Source organism: Podarcis melisellensis (genome assembly GCF_964234715.1).
Source record: "Podarcis melisellensis genome assembly, chromosome: 5".
NCBI lineage: Eukaryota > Metazoa > Chordata > Lepidosauria > Squamata > Lacertidae > Podarcis > Podarcis melisellensis.
Genome location: NC_138537.1, coordinates 27,070,530 through 27,083,875, shown reverse-complemented (window position 1 = coordinate 27,083,875; position 13,346 = coordinate 27,070,530).

The following is a 13,346-nucleotide window of genomic DNA, read 5'->3' as shown; positions in this document are numbered from 1 at the left end:
TTTTTTTTGTTTTGCCAGTAATGTGTGACATAGCTATGCCTATACCAGTGTTATTTTGTGACTTTTAGTTTGCTTGTTTCCATTTAATGCACCAAAAATCTGCTATATGAACAGAATAATAGAACAAGGGTCAGAAGAAAAGGCCATATAGTCCTAGTTCCTGCTTCTGCCATCAGCAGACCTCTAGAAAGTTTACAAGTGGGGCATCTGGTATTCAGAGGTATCCTGCCTCTTAGCCGTATCATTACTATGAAATAAACAACACATGGATCTGTCCTCCCTGATGGTCTAATTCCAGTGGTGGGGAACCTGTAGACTGATGGCCAACTCAGGCCTAATGTGGGGTCAGGTGTGGGGCAGTTAAAGACGCAGATGCAAAGTCTTCTCCCAATTGTTCCTTGGAAAGCAAGTCTTGTTGTACGTGGTAGTCAGGTCAGCTGAAGCGGAAGTTATTGCCTCCTCTTTGCTCATCAAAGCCAATGAAAGCCTTACTCTTCATGAATCTGTCTCATTGCGTGGTGAGTTCCCGCCTCCCCCCGATGAAATAAAGACACAGGAAACAAGGGTCAGCTGCAGCAGCGGAGGAAAAGAGGAGGAGCCTCGGCTGCAGCAGGTTTAAATAGCCAAGGCCCCGTCCCCGGAGCCAGCCGATTGGCTGGCCCGGGGTATGACATGGGCGGGGATTCCCTTAGGTATCGCGGGGTCTGGAGCCAGCCCCCGTGAATGTGGGGAAGAGGCGTGCTGCCCGCAACCCCACCTCCTTGTTTATCGCGGAAGTGGCTTTCTTCATAAAGCCATCCAAGCTGGTGGCCCTCAGTACCATCAGTGTTGGAGTGAATTCCATAGTGGAACTATTTACTCTGTGAAGCAGCACTTCCTTTCATCTGTCCCAGTTCTTCCAACATTCAGCTTCAGTGGATGGTCCCAGGTTTTAATATTATAAGAGAGGGGATGAATATGTCTTCCTCTTATTTTTCCATACAATGCAAAATTGTCTGCACCTCTATCATGTCCCCTCTTCCTCTTTGTCATCTTTTCTCTAAATGATAGAGCCACAAATATTGCAACCCTTCCTCATAGCAGAGTTCCTCCAACCCCTTTCACATTTTGCTTCTCCTTTTCTGAGCCTTTTCCCAGATCTTCAATGTCTGTTTTGAGATGAGGCAGCCAGAACTGTACCACAGTATTCCCAAGTGTGGGTGAACCATAGATTTGCATCACGACATTACCAGTTTTGCTTTCAATCCCTTTGCTAAGGACCCCTAACACAGAATTTGACCTTTCTACACCTGCTGCACACTTGGTCAATATGTTCATCGACCTAAATTGGTGGAATCTTTGAAGGGAAGCAGGGAGAAAAATGCTTTCAGAGCTGGAGCAGGCCCCAAATTGATGGGGCCTGCTCAAGAAAACCACCATAGTTCAAATTGGGAAAAGTAAATACAGTAAATGGACAAAAGTACAAAGATTCACAAAATGTTTGGGGTATGCGTACCACTGGGTACCTCCCCCCCCCAGGAAAAAAAGCACTGGGTGTAGGTAACATTGAACTCAGTGGGATTTCTTAGTTGCAAATGGCAAGATTGTGCTGTTAGAAGCCAAATCTTTCCCTCACTCTAGATATATATATATATATATATATATATATATATATATATATATATATGCAGGTTTTGGTGTCCTCGGGTGTCTTCCCGTGTAAAAGTTGGGGTGTCTAGGCGACGTTTCGACGAGGTCTCACTCGTCATCTTCAGGCTGGTGCTTTCGGCTTCTTGTTACTGGAACAGAGCAGGATCTCAGTGTTTGAGTTCCTATAAATACTGTTGAGGGGGTGTGGTGTATAGCCTCCAATGTTCTGGGCAGAGAGGAAGTTCCCAGGCTAGTGTGCCTTTTCTTCTTTTGTTCCTTAATTACTTGAGGGATATCTTGAGTGATTTCTTGAGTGATATCCTGAGTACCACTTAGGTGGGTCATTAGGTGTGGATTAGTTGCTAAAGTCTTTGTGTCTTGACCTCTTGAACTTTGTGAAGAGTTTTTCTGAGAAGATGGCTGTACTGCACTTAGTTGTGCTCTGGCTTGGCTTCGTGTATAGGGGCGAGCTGTGGTTTTGTGGCCTGTGTCAGCCAGATCTGTGTAGGGATTGCAGGGGGGTGCAGCATCCGGAGGTGTCACCATGGTTTGGCTACTGGATGGTGTCTGTAATTTATCTGTGGAGAGGGTCTGGGTTTGGGTCTGGTGTGGTTGATTGGTGATGGCGTTCTGTGTGCCTCTGGATCTGGTGTCAGTTTTTGTGGGGAGGGCTAATTTCCAGATGTCTGGCAAGCGGGATGTGTCGTCACGCTTGTTCATGTTGTGAGGGTGTTTCTCTATCTCGATGGCTTCCATGATTATTCTCTTGTGGTGATGTTCCATGTTAAAGAGCAATTTGGAATCTGCAAAATTAATTTCGTGTCCTGTTTCTTTCATGTGTTGGAAAAGAGAGGAAGTTTTTTCTTCTTTTTTGACGGCATTCTTGTGTTCTGCGATACGTGCATTTATTCGTCTGTTTGTTTGTCCAATGTACGTGGCTGGGCAGACTTTGCAGGGTATTTCATAGACCCCTTGGTTTTCCAACTGGATTTTATCCTTGGGGTTTCTGAGGATATTGGCTATTTTTTGGTTGGTGCAAAAGGCTGTTTTGATATTGTGTTTATGGAGGATTTTGCTAATTTTATCTGTAGTGCCCTTGATATAAGGAAGGAGGGCCATGCCATTGTTTTCTTCTGTGAAGAAAAGGCACACTAGCCTGGGAACTTCCTCTCTGCCCAGAACATTGGAGGCTATACACCACACCCCCTCAACAGTATTTATAGGAACTCAAACACTGAGATCCTGCTCTGTTCCAGTAACAAGAAGCCGAAAGCACCAGCCTGAAGATGACGAGTGAGACCTCGTCGAAACGTCGCCTAGACACCCCAACTTTTACACGGGAAGACACCCGAGGACACCAAAACCTGCATTCCTGTACCCGTGAAAATCTACGAAAGCAAATATATATATATATATATATATATATATATATATATATATATATATATATATATATATATATATTTGAGGCTGCATAAGAAAAGCTGAAATACATCCTTAAAGTCCAAGGTTTCTATTGTGATGTGATTAAAAATAAAAATCCAGAAAGGCAGTCTAAGGAGAGATGTTCCACTAGGGGGCTCTGTTTGCACACACAATAGTAATCCAAGAACGGCTAGCTCGCCTGCTTTCCAAGCCCTGCGCATTCCTTCCCTCCTGTATTTCAGAGAAAATAGTCATATTTTTAAGTAAGCATGGGAACAATGGATGCATGTCTTGAGGTGTGTGTAGAGAGGGGGGGGCAGAATCGCTAGCAGGCATAAAGCAATTATGGTTATTTTCTTGACAACAGATACATCAATAACTATTTGACTGAAATCTTTTCAGCTTTTGTAGAGTATAATCGGTGCTGTTCTGACTTGCATTTCAGCAACATACATACTAATCCATTAATTGTATTCAGTTGGAGTTGTGATGGTTTATGTTCCTTGCCACAGAACATTTTTCACCCTACACCTTTGGAGGGGTAGTGATCATGAGTTTAAAAAATGCAGTAATTGTTGATTAATTTACTGTTTCCTGATCCGTAGGTGTGCTTCCATCGCTGTTCAATGGTAGGATGATTCAGCCTTCCCCAACCATGTGCCCTTAAGATAATTTGGACTACAACTCCTTCCATCCCTAACCAGTGACCAGAGCCCAAAGGTGTTTCCAGAAAGCTATGCCACATATAGCTCTGCCACTACATTCTGTACCTGCTGCAGCCTTGGAACAAAACTGCATCTACATTCAGTAGAGATAGTGGGTTTTTTTCCTAGAGAAAAACCAGCTGTGGAGCATATGCCTGCGCTGCCCAGGGCGGGGGCGCTCCTGAGGGGGGGGCGGGGCATGGAGAGTGTCCTCCCAGGCATGGGATAGCCACTCGGGTGCATGGAGCAACACGCACTTCCTGCAGCCGGGGGGAAGAGCGAGCCGCCCACAGGGGCAGAGTGAGCTACCAATGGCAGACATTTGGCGCACCACCCACCTGCGACTCCCAAGCCTCCCCCGACCTGTCAAAATGAAGGGGGAAGGGGGGAATGACGCTGGCAAAGCGGCGCACTTCCCCCAACAGCTTGGGGTAGGCTTGGGAGTCGCAGATGGGTGGTGCGCCAAATGTCACCCCCCTCAGTGAAGACACCCAGGGTGGTCTGCCCCCACCACACACCCCTTCCTCACCCCTGGCTGGAATGCACCTCCATCAGAAGACCCACTCCGAGTCCAAAGAGGATCTCTTTGGACTGGGGTGTGTGTGTGTCACCTTGCCAGCCAGAGGTGTGTTGAAGCAGCTCTTGTGGGCTTGCTCAGCTGAGATGTTGGGAGTCTGAAAAGCCTCAACAAAGTCCCGCTGCACCTCTGGCTCACAAGGAGTCCCTTTCCGGAGCCTGTTGAGGTCTCCTCATGAGCTGGAGGTGCAGTGGGGCTTTGCTGAGACTGGTCAGGTCTCTCCCCACACTTCCAAGGCCAGCTGAGAGGTGTCTGAACGCTTTTCCAGAGTGTTCCAGCTGGTGGAAAAAAAGTCCTGAGTAGAGAAAAGGGTTAAGAAGCAACCCCTGCCAATTTCTCCACACAAAACCTCCTCAGGGTGCTTTTGTATTTTCAAAAATGTTGTAGAAAACATACACAGGACTACATGTCATATCTAGTTTGGATCTCTCTCTCTCTGGGTAAATGAGGTAGGAGCTGAAAAGCAAGTTATACATGGGAAAAGTTGCACTGCAATTATGAATAATTCACAGTTCTTTTTGTTGCTGCCAATGTTCAAGGAACTGTCAGAAAACACGCTGTAACATATTGTGATGATGCCGAGCTCTGTTTCTAAGAAGCTAGCCATTTGTGAAAGTTTACTGACGCTATTTCCCTTTGCTTTCAGCTCATTTCGCTCCCTGTAATTCCAAAGTCACTGTCTGCCCTTTGCACTTCTTCACTGTCTTTCTCCTTTCAACCATTGTTTGTGCACATTCCAGACATTCACTTTTCATTGCTTTAACCCAGTGCTTTATCTACGTGACCTTTTCAGACCAATCTTCTTCTTCTCCCCTCAAACCTCTTTTCATCCAAGGGGCAGTTGTTGTTTTTTTGAATTCTTTCCTTTTTCTTCCTGGATGCTCCTGTTGCTATAGAGACACCCAGCAATTACATATACAGTGACTTTTGTTAGCGTGCGCTGGTTGCCATAGCAATGCCTGTTGGCCATGGGTTCAATGAAACCTTGCTTTGGAAGAAAGCCAGCATAGCTCTTTCCAGACACAGAACCATCCAGCTAGGCTTCATTTCCAGGTTGGCAGTGGACAAGGCAGCAAAGAAAAGTAGTTAGATGGCCTTGAAGTCAATACAAGGTTTGCCATTCGCTTCAGTGTAGTCACAGTTTGGCCCTGATTTCCTGCTTCAGGTTTAATCAAACAACTACTTGTGAAGCACACAGTGGCAAATGCAGAAGTCAAGTTTCTCAGTCAGCTGTTGTTTCACAGTAATTATATTTTGTGAATTCATCGTCAGAAATAAATTGTGACCATAGCATTCTATAGGAATGTTTGGTTCATTGTGCTCATCAAAAGATTTATTTAGGGTCTTCAGAAAGAAAGTTCTCCATACTGAAACATCATCTTTTAAGACTGTAGGATCAACTGTACAGTGGTACCTCGGGTTACATACACTTCAGGTTACATACGCTTCAGGTTACATACGCTTCAGGTTACATACGCTTCAGGTTAAGAACTTTGTTTCAGGATAAGAACAGAAATCGTGCTCCGGCGGCGCCGCGGCAGCAGGAGGCCCCATTAGCTAAAGTGGTGCTTCAGGTTAAGAACAGTTTCAGGTTAAGTACGGACCTCTGGAACGAATTAAGTACTTAACCTGAGCTACCACTGTAAGGGCATATCAAAACATACCTTTCTTTTGTGCTTTCCAGGCATGGTCTGCATTTTAACGTTCTGTGTTCGAAAGCTCCCTCTCTTTCTCTCTTCCTTTCTTTTCTCTGGAGCATTCCTCATGAAAACCCACTTTTTTCCAGCTGAAGCAGAGCAAATGGCAATCTGCAAAAAACCTGAACTCTAATTTGGTGCACTGCAAGTTAAGAACAGACCTCCAGAATGAATTAAGTACCGGTACTTAACCCGAGGTACCACTGTATAAATAATCCAAATGGGAACCAACAGATCCCCTCAGACCTGATTTTTCTGTGTGGGGCAAATGAGGTTCCACATGTTCCTCTTTTTTCAGTCATAACACCAGTGCTATCTCACCACTTGCCACTAACAGCAGTAGGTAGAACATGATGGAATAGATTGGTGGTGTTTTTTTCTGTCTCTGCTCTCAATCCTTCCCTTCCTTGCCTTCTTCTACCTTTTGTCCTTCTTGACATTTTAAAAAGATGTACATACATATCTGTGTATGTACATCTTTTTAAAAAAGTTAAATCCCCAAATGTCCAAGAGAAAATGTTATCAGCATTATTCCAACCTTTAATATGTTTCACAATGAGCAGAATGTGTTCATTCCCCTGGGCTCGTGGAAAATGTGCACATAATGTGTCCATGAAGAAGGAATTGTGTGCATTACCCAGTCAATATGCATAATCTCCATCAGGTCTTGAGGAATGTGCATATCTCAACTGATTTTGTACATTCTCTTGTCCTTACGCATTATCTCCAACACTGCATTTTCAGTAAAGGAAATACTTATGTTTCCTTCATTACCTATAGATGAAACTAAACTGTCCGACCAGTCTACCTTGTTCGGTAAATTATTAGAATTTTGGCATTTCATCATCAAGAAAAAAGAAGCTGCTAATATGCAATCATGGATCACTGCCTTGCCATGGCGAAGGGGCTTGAATAACTCAGAGAAGCTATGAGCTATGCTGTGCAGGGCCACCCAAGATGGACAGGTCATAGTGGAGAGTTTTGACCAAACATGATCCACCTGGAGCAGGAACCGGCAAGCCACTCCAGTATCCCTGCCAAGAAAACTCCATGGACAAAGACAACAGGCATATAAAAGTTATGACGGTGGAAGATGAGCCCCTCAGGTCGGAAGGCGTCCAACATGCTACTGAGGAAGAGCGGAGGACAAGTACAAGTAGATTCAGAGCTGATGAAGCGGCTGGGCCAAAGCCGAAAGGACGCTCAGTTGCGGATATGCCTGGAAGTGAAAGGAAAGTCCAATGCTGTAAAGAAAAATATTGCATAGGAACCTGGAATGTAAGACTTACCATGAACCTTGATAAGTTGGATGTGGTCAAAAATGAGATGGCAAGAATAAATATTGACATCCTGGGCATCAGTGAACTAAAATGGACGGGAATGGGCGAATTCAGTTCAGATGACCATCACATCTACTACTGTGGGCAAGAATCCCGTAAAAGAAATGGAGTGGCCCTCATAGTCAACAAAAGAGTGGCAAAAGCTGTACTGGGATGCAATCTCAAAAATGATAGTATGATCTCGATACGAATCCAAGGCAGACCTTTTAACATCACAGTAATCCAAGTTTATGCACCAACCACTGAAGAAACTGAAATTGACCAATTCTATGAAGACTTACAACACCTTATAGAAATGACACCAAAGAAGGATGTTCTTCTCATTATAGGGGATTGGAATGGTAAAGTAGGGAGTCAAGAGATAAAAGGAACAACTGGCAAGTTTGGCCTTGGAGTTCAAAACGAAGCAAGGCAAAGGCTAATAGAGTTCTGCCAAGAGAACAAGCTGGTCATCACAAACACTCTTTTCCAACAACACAAGAGATGACTCTACACATGGACATCACCAGATGGGCAGCATCGAAATCAGATTGATTATATTCTCTGCAGCCAAAGATGGAGAAGCTCTATACAGTCAAACAAGACCTGGAGCTGACTGTGGCTCAGATCATCAACTACTTATAGCAAAATTCAAGCTTAAACTGAAGAAAGTAGGAAAAAACCACTGGGCCGGTAAGATACAATCTAAGTCAAATCCCTTATGAATACACAGTGGAAGTGAGGAACAGGTTTAAGGATTTAGATTTGGTGGACAGAGTGCCTGAAGAACTATGGATGGAGGCTCATAACATTATACAGGAGGCAGCAACTAAAACCATCCCAATGAAAAGGAAATGTAAGAAAGCAAAGTGGCTGTCCAATGAGGCCTTACAAATAGCGGGAGAGAGAAGGCAAGCAAAATGTGAGGGAGATAGTGAAAGATATAGGAAAGTGAATGCAGATTTCCAAAAAATAGCAAGGAGAGACAAGAAGGCCTTCTTAATCGAGCAATGCAAAGAAATAGAGGAAAACAATAGAATGGGAAAAACCAGAGATCTGTTCAAGAAAATTGGAGATATGAAAGGAACATTTCGTATAAAGATTTCCATAATAAAAGACAAAAGTGGAAGGGACCTAACAGAAGCAGAAGACATCAAGAAGAGGTGGCAAGAATACACAGAGGAACTATACCAGAAAGAAATGGATGTCTTGTATACCCCAGGTAGTGTGGTTGCTGACCTTGAGCCAGACATCCTGGAGAGTGAAGTCAAATGGGCCTTAGAAAGCACTGCTAATAACAAGGCCAGTGAAAGTGATGATATTCCAGCTGAACTATTTAAAATTTTAAAAGATGATGCATTTAAGGTGCTACACTCAATATGCCAGCAAATTTGGAAAACTCAGCAGTGGCCAGAGGATTGGAGAAGATCAGTCTACATCCCAATCCCAAAGAAGGGAAGTGCCAAAGAATGCTCCAACTACCGCACAATTGCACTCATTTCACACGCTAGCAAGGTTATGCTTAAAATTCTACAAGGCAGGCTGAAGCAGTATGTGGACTGAGAACTCCCAGAAGTGCAAGCTGGATTTCGAAGGGGCAGAGGAACCAGAGACCAAACTGCAAACATGCGCTGGATTATGGAGAAAGCTAGAGAGTTCCAGAAAGACATCTACTTCTGCTTTATTGACTATGCAAAAGCCTTTGACAGTGTCGACCACAGCAAACTATGGCAAGTTCTTAAAGAAATGGGAGTGCCTGATCACCTCATCTGTCTCCTGAGAAATCTCTATGTGGGACAAGAAGCTACAGTTAGAACTGGATATGGAACAACTGATTGGTTCAAAATTGGGAAAGGAGTACGGCAAGACTGTATATTGTCTCCCTGCTTATTTAACTTATATGCAGAATTCATCATGCGAAAGGCTGGGCTGGATGAATCCCAAGCTGGAATTAAGATCGCCGGAAGAAATATCAACAACCTCAGATATGCAGATGACACAACCTTGATGGCAGAAAGTGAGGAGGAATTAAAGAACTTTTTAATGAGGGTGAAAGAGGAGAGCGCAAAATATGGTCTGAAACTCAACATAAAAAAAAACAAAAACAAAGATCATGGCCACTGGTCCCATCACCTCCTGGCAAATAGAAGGGCAAGAAATGGAGGCAGTGAGAGATTTTACTTTCTTGGGCTCCGTGATCACTGTGGATGGTGACAGCAGTCACGAAATTAAAAGATGCCTGCTCTTTGGGAGAAAGGCCATGGCAAACCTAGACAGCATCTTAAAAAGCAGAGACATCACCTTACCAACAAAGGTCTGTATAGTTAAAGCCATGGTTTTCCCAGTAGTGATGTATGGAACTGAGAGCTGGACCATAAAGAAGGCTGATCCCCAAAGAATTGATGCTTTTGAATTATGGTGTTGGAGGAGACTCTTGAGAGTCCCATGGACTGCAAGAAGATCAAACGTATCCATTCTTAAGGAAACCAGCCCTGAGTGCTCACTGGAAGGACAGATTGTGAAGCTGAGGCTCCAATACTTTGGCCACCTCATGAGAAGAGAAGACTCCCTGGAAAAGACCCTGCTGTTGGGAAAGATGGAGGGCACAAGGAGAAGGGGATGACAGAGGACGAGATGGTTGGACAGTGTTCTCGAAGCTACAAACATGACCAAATTGCGGGAGGCAGTGGAAGACAGGAGTGCCTGGCGTGCTCTGGTCCATGGGGTCACGAAGAGTCGGACACGACTAAATGACTAAACAACAATATACAATAACTGTCACAAATGTCTCCCATTACCCTGGAAATTTTGAATCCAAACCATGGAAGTAGTGCTTTAATACATAAAACAACTTTACTGATGTTCAGATTTTATTCTGCTCCAGCTCTGATTTTTCTCTGTAAACCCTTGGTTAGCTGTCTGAGGAACTGTGAAAATCAGCTATATCTGTGCAGCTGAACACTGTTACATTCTCAGCAAAGTTAATTAGCAGGCGAGAGACAAAGTAATATTAATAAATGGCCTGTCTTCAGGCCCAATGAGTGTGACTCTTCATTCATACATCCCATGAGCGCTGCAACAAAAGACTGTTTGCAAAATCCAAATACCAAACACGCAAGGAAGAGGAAAGAAATACACTCTATTCTCAAAAGAGGTTCTTGGACTTCACATATTTTTTTAAAAAAAATATAAGTCAGCAGTTAATTCAAACAGAATGTGTATACAATAGGAGATTCACAGACTGTTCTTGTTGGTCCCTGAAAGGCAAGGAGGCACTGGCACTCATATCGAGTGAAGTGCCAAGTCACTTTTTCTCTCCTACTCCAGACTGAATAGACTCCAGCTGCTTAGGAAACTGTCCTATTTGCCTTTATACGAGAACTGTGGGTGATTCATGTCTCTCACACTTCCAAACTTCAGAGTACATCAGGGCCAAACTGCAAAGCATTCCTGATCAGATAGGTCTCCTGACTTTTTGTTTTAATTTTAAAACCGGAGGGGAGGGCTCTGGGATTTTACTAGAGTAGCAGCACTGGCTCACACCACCCATAGTATTTCTCCAATTTAAGTCACCCACATACATAAAATCTGTTACTAGTTTTACAAATATAAAAAGGTACATCTAAGTCCTTTTAAAGCTGGGTCTCCACATGCAGCCGGGTGAGGTCAGAAACAGATGATAAGAGTCCTGAGATAATAAGAGGACCATTTTAGACAGCAGATGGCCCAGCTTGCTCCCTGCTGTTTTGATTTTCTACTTCCATTCAAAAACCGGTATCTTCCTAGCATACCCTCCAACGTTTCTCCAATGAAAATAGGGACATCCTAGAAGATGATGATGATGATTTTGTTATTTGTACTCCGCTAATCTGACTGGGTTGCCTCAGCCACTCTGGGTGGTTTCCGACATATATAAAAACACAATAAAACATTTAAAAAAACTTTCCTATACAGGGCTGCCTTCAGATGTCTTCTAGAGATTGTATATCTATTTATCTCACATAACTCCATACTCTTCTGCATAGCATTAAAACTTGTTCACATCACTGTGCCTGCCAGTAACTGGTTGCCATCATGGTGCTGGAATAATTTGATGCCACCCGCAAAAAACTTGGGACACTGACATTGAGACAGGTAAAGATCAGCACTTTTTATTTTCATTTCCCTCCCTCTCAAAGCAGGGGCACTTAAAAGTCCATTTCAGCACTAGAATTCATTCAAGGAAACAATTCAAGGCAGTTATTCCATCACACAATTTGCTGTGCCTTTTTAATATAATAATATTAGTTTTCAATTATAGTCCAATAATAGCCTCATGATAACATTATAATACAATTATGAACACCAATCATTCAAATACCGAATTATATAATTTAGATAAAGTGGCACCTCAAGTGCTAGATTTGATGGTTTCATGATTTCCTTTATTTCTGCATTCCAAAATCATAATAGTTTCAATTACATTCCGGTCATAATATTAATCCCTTATACAACAACTGCAATATTAATAACTTCTATTCGATTTAACACATTAAACGATTTATAAAACTGCAAGTGAGGAACTCAAACTATATCCTTGTTCTTCCTGTGTGTGGCAGTTATTCTGTCCATGGTGTTTCTTCCTGTCCTTGTAAGATGTTATGTCTTTCTTTCCCCTAATTGCTGCTGTTATCTGTCGTGCCTTGGGCAGAGCTGATATCCCATTGTTGTTCCAGAAATCTCTCCATCGCTCCATCCCGTGTTTCATTGTTTTGCACCAAGAACTTTAACAGCAGCTGCAAAAGTTGCTCTGTCCCAATAAATAAACTATTGTCACAATTTGTCCTCTCAGCCTGGGGAAAAGAGTGGTTTGTCAAACTGCAGGTGACTCAATAATGAACTTTATCAGTTCCTTGGCAGCTCACAGACTCCTTTCATCCTTCCTTCCAACTGAAGATATATGAGCAATTATACTTCCAATTAAATTAAATTCCAAGTCCTCTTAGCATTATTCAGTTCATTTCATAAACAATAAAGGGTGGGGAAGAGTAAGCTCTAAGTTTCCATCATAAACCTTTTGCAAAATAGAGCTTCCCTTCCCTCCCTTTCCCTTTTTTTTACACACAGTTCTGTTTGATGTTATATTCCATATTTATAATCAAATTTCTTCCATCCTTGCTTGTACAAATGAACATTCAGAGGAGGGTTACCAAATCATAAATGTAGAGAAGAAAACTTTAAATAATGAAACCGTAGGCTCCAATCCCCCGTCTTTTACACCAAATGAAGCCTTATCTGTCTTCTGCAGAGATGTGATCTTATCTCTTCTAGCAGGCACCTATACTTTAGTCCAATTATGCTCTAATTAACAGGAGAACCTCTGCTTCTTAATGGTGTCATTGGAGAAGCAATGACAGAACAGAACCTTGCTTTTGCACTCAGTGCCTTCCTGCCCCCCACGTTCCATGCCGGAACGAGAGCCAGGTACAATGGTACCACGGGATGCGAACGGGATCTGTTCCAGATCCTGGTTCGCATCCTGAAGTGAACGCAACCCATGTCTGCGCATGCACAGGTTGCAATTCGCCGCTTCCGCGCATGACGTCATTTCGAGCATCTGCGCATGCGCAAACGGCGAAACCCGGAAGTAATGTGCTGTTATTTCCGGGTCACCACAGAGCGCAACCCGAAAATACTCATCCTGAAGCTACTTCAACCCGAGGTATGACTGTACTGAGATGAACTTCAAGTGAAGCCCATCCCCTCCCCATCCCGGGGGGGGGGGGGAATTTGCAAGGATGATTTATCCTCAATCATCCTTGTTCTTCCCTTCATGAACAATCTCCCGCTGTCGTGGGGATTGCCTCCATTAAGACACAGCAGAACTGGAAGCCCACAATTTGCTGTGTCACAAAGAAAATGGAAAACAGAACCTTGCCTCCACAAGATAATATCCCTGAATGATAGTTTGAGGCTGTAGAATATCTGCATGTGTCTATACTGACACTAATACCTT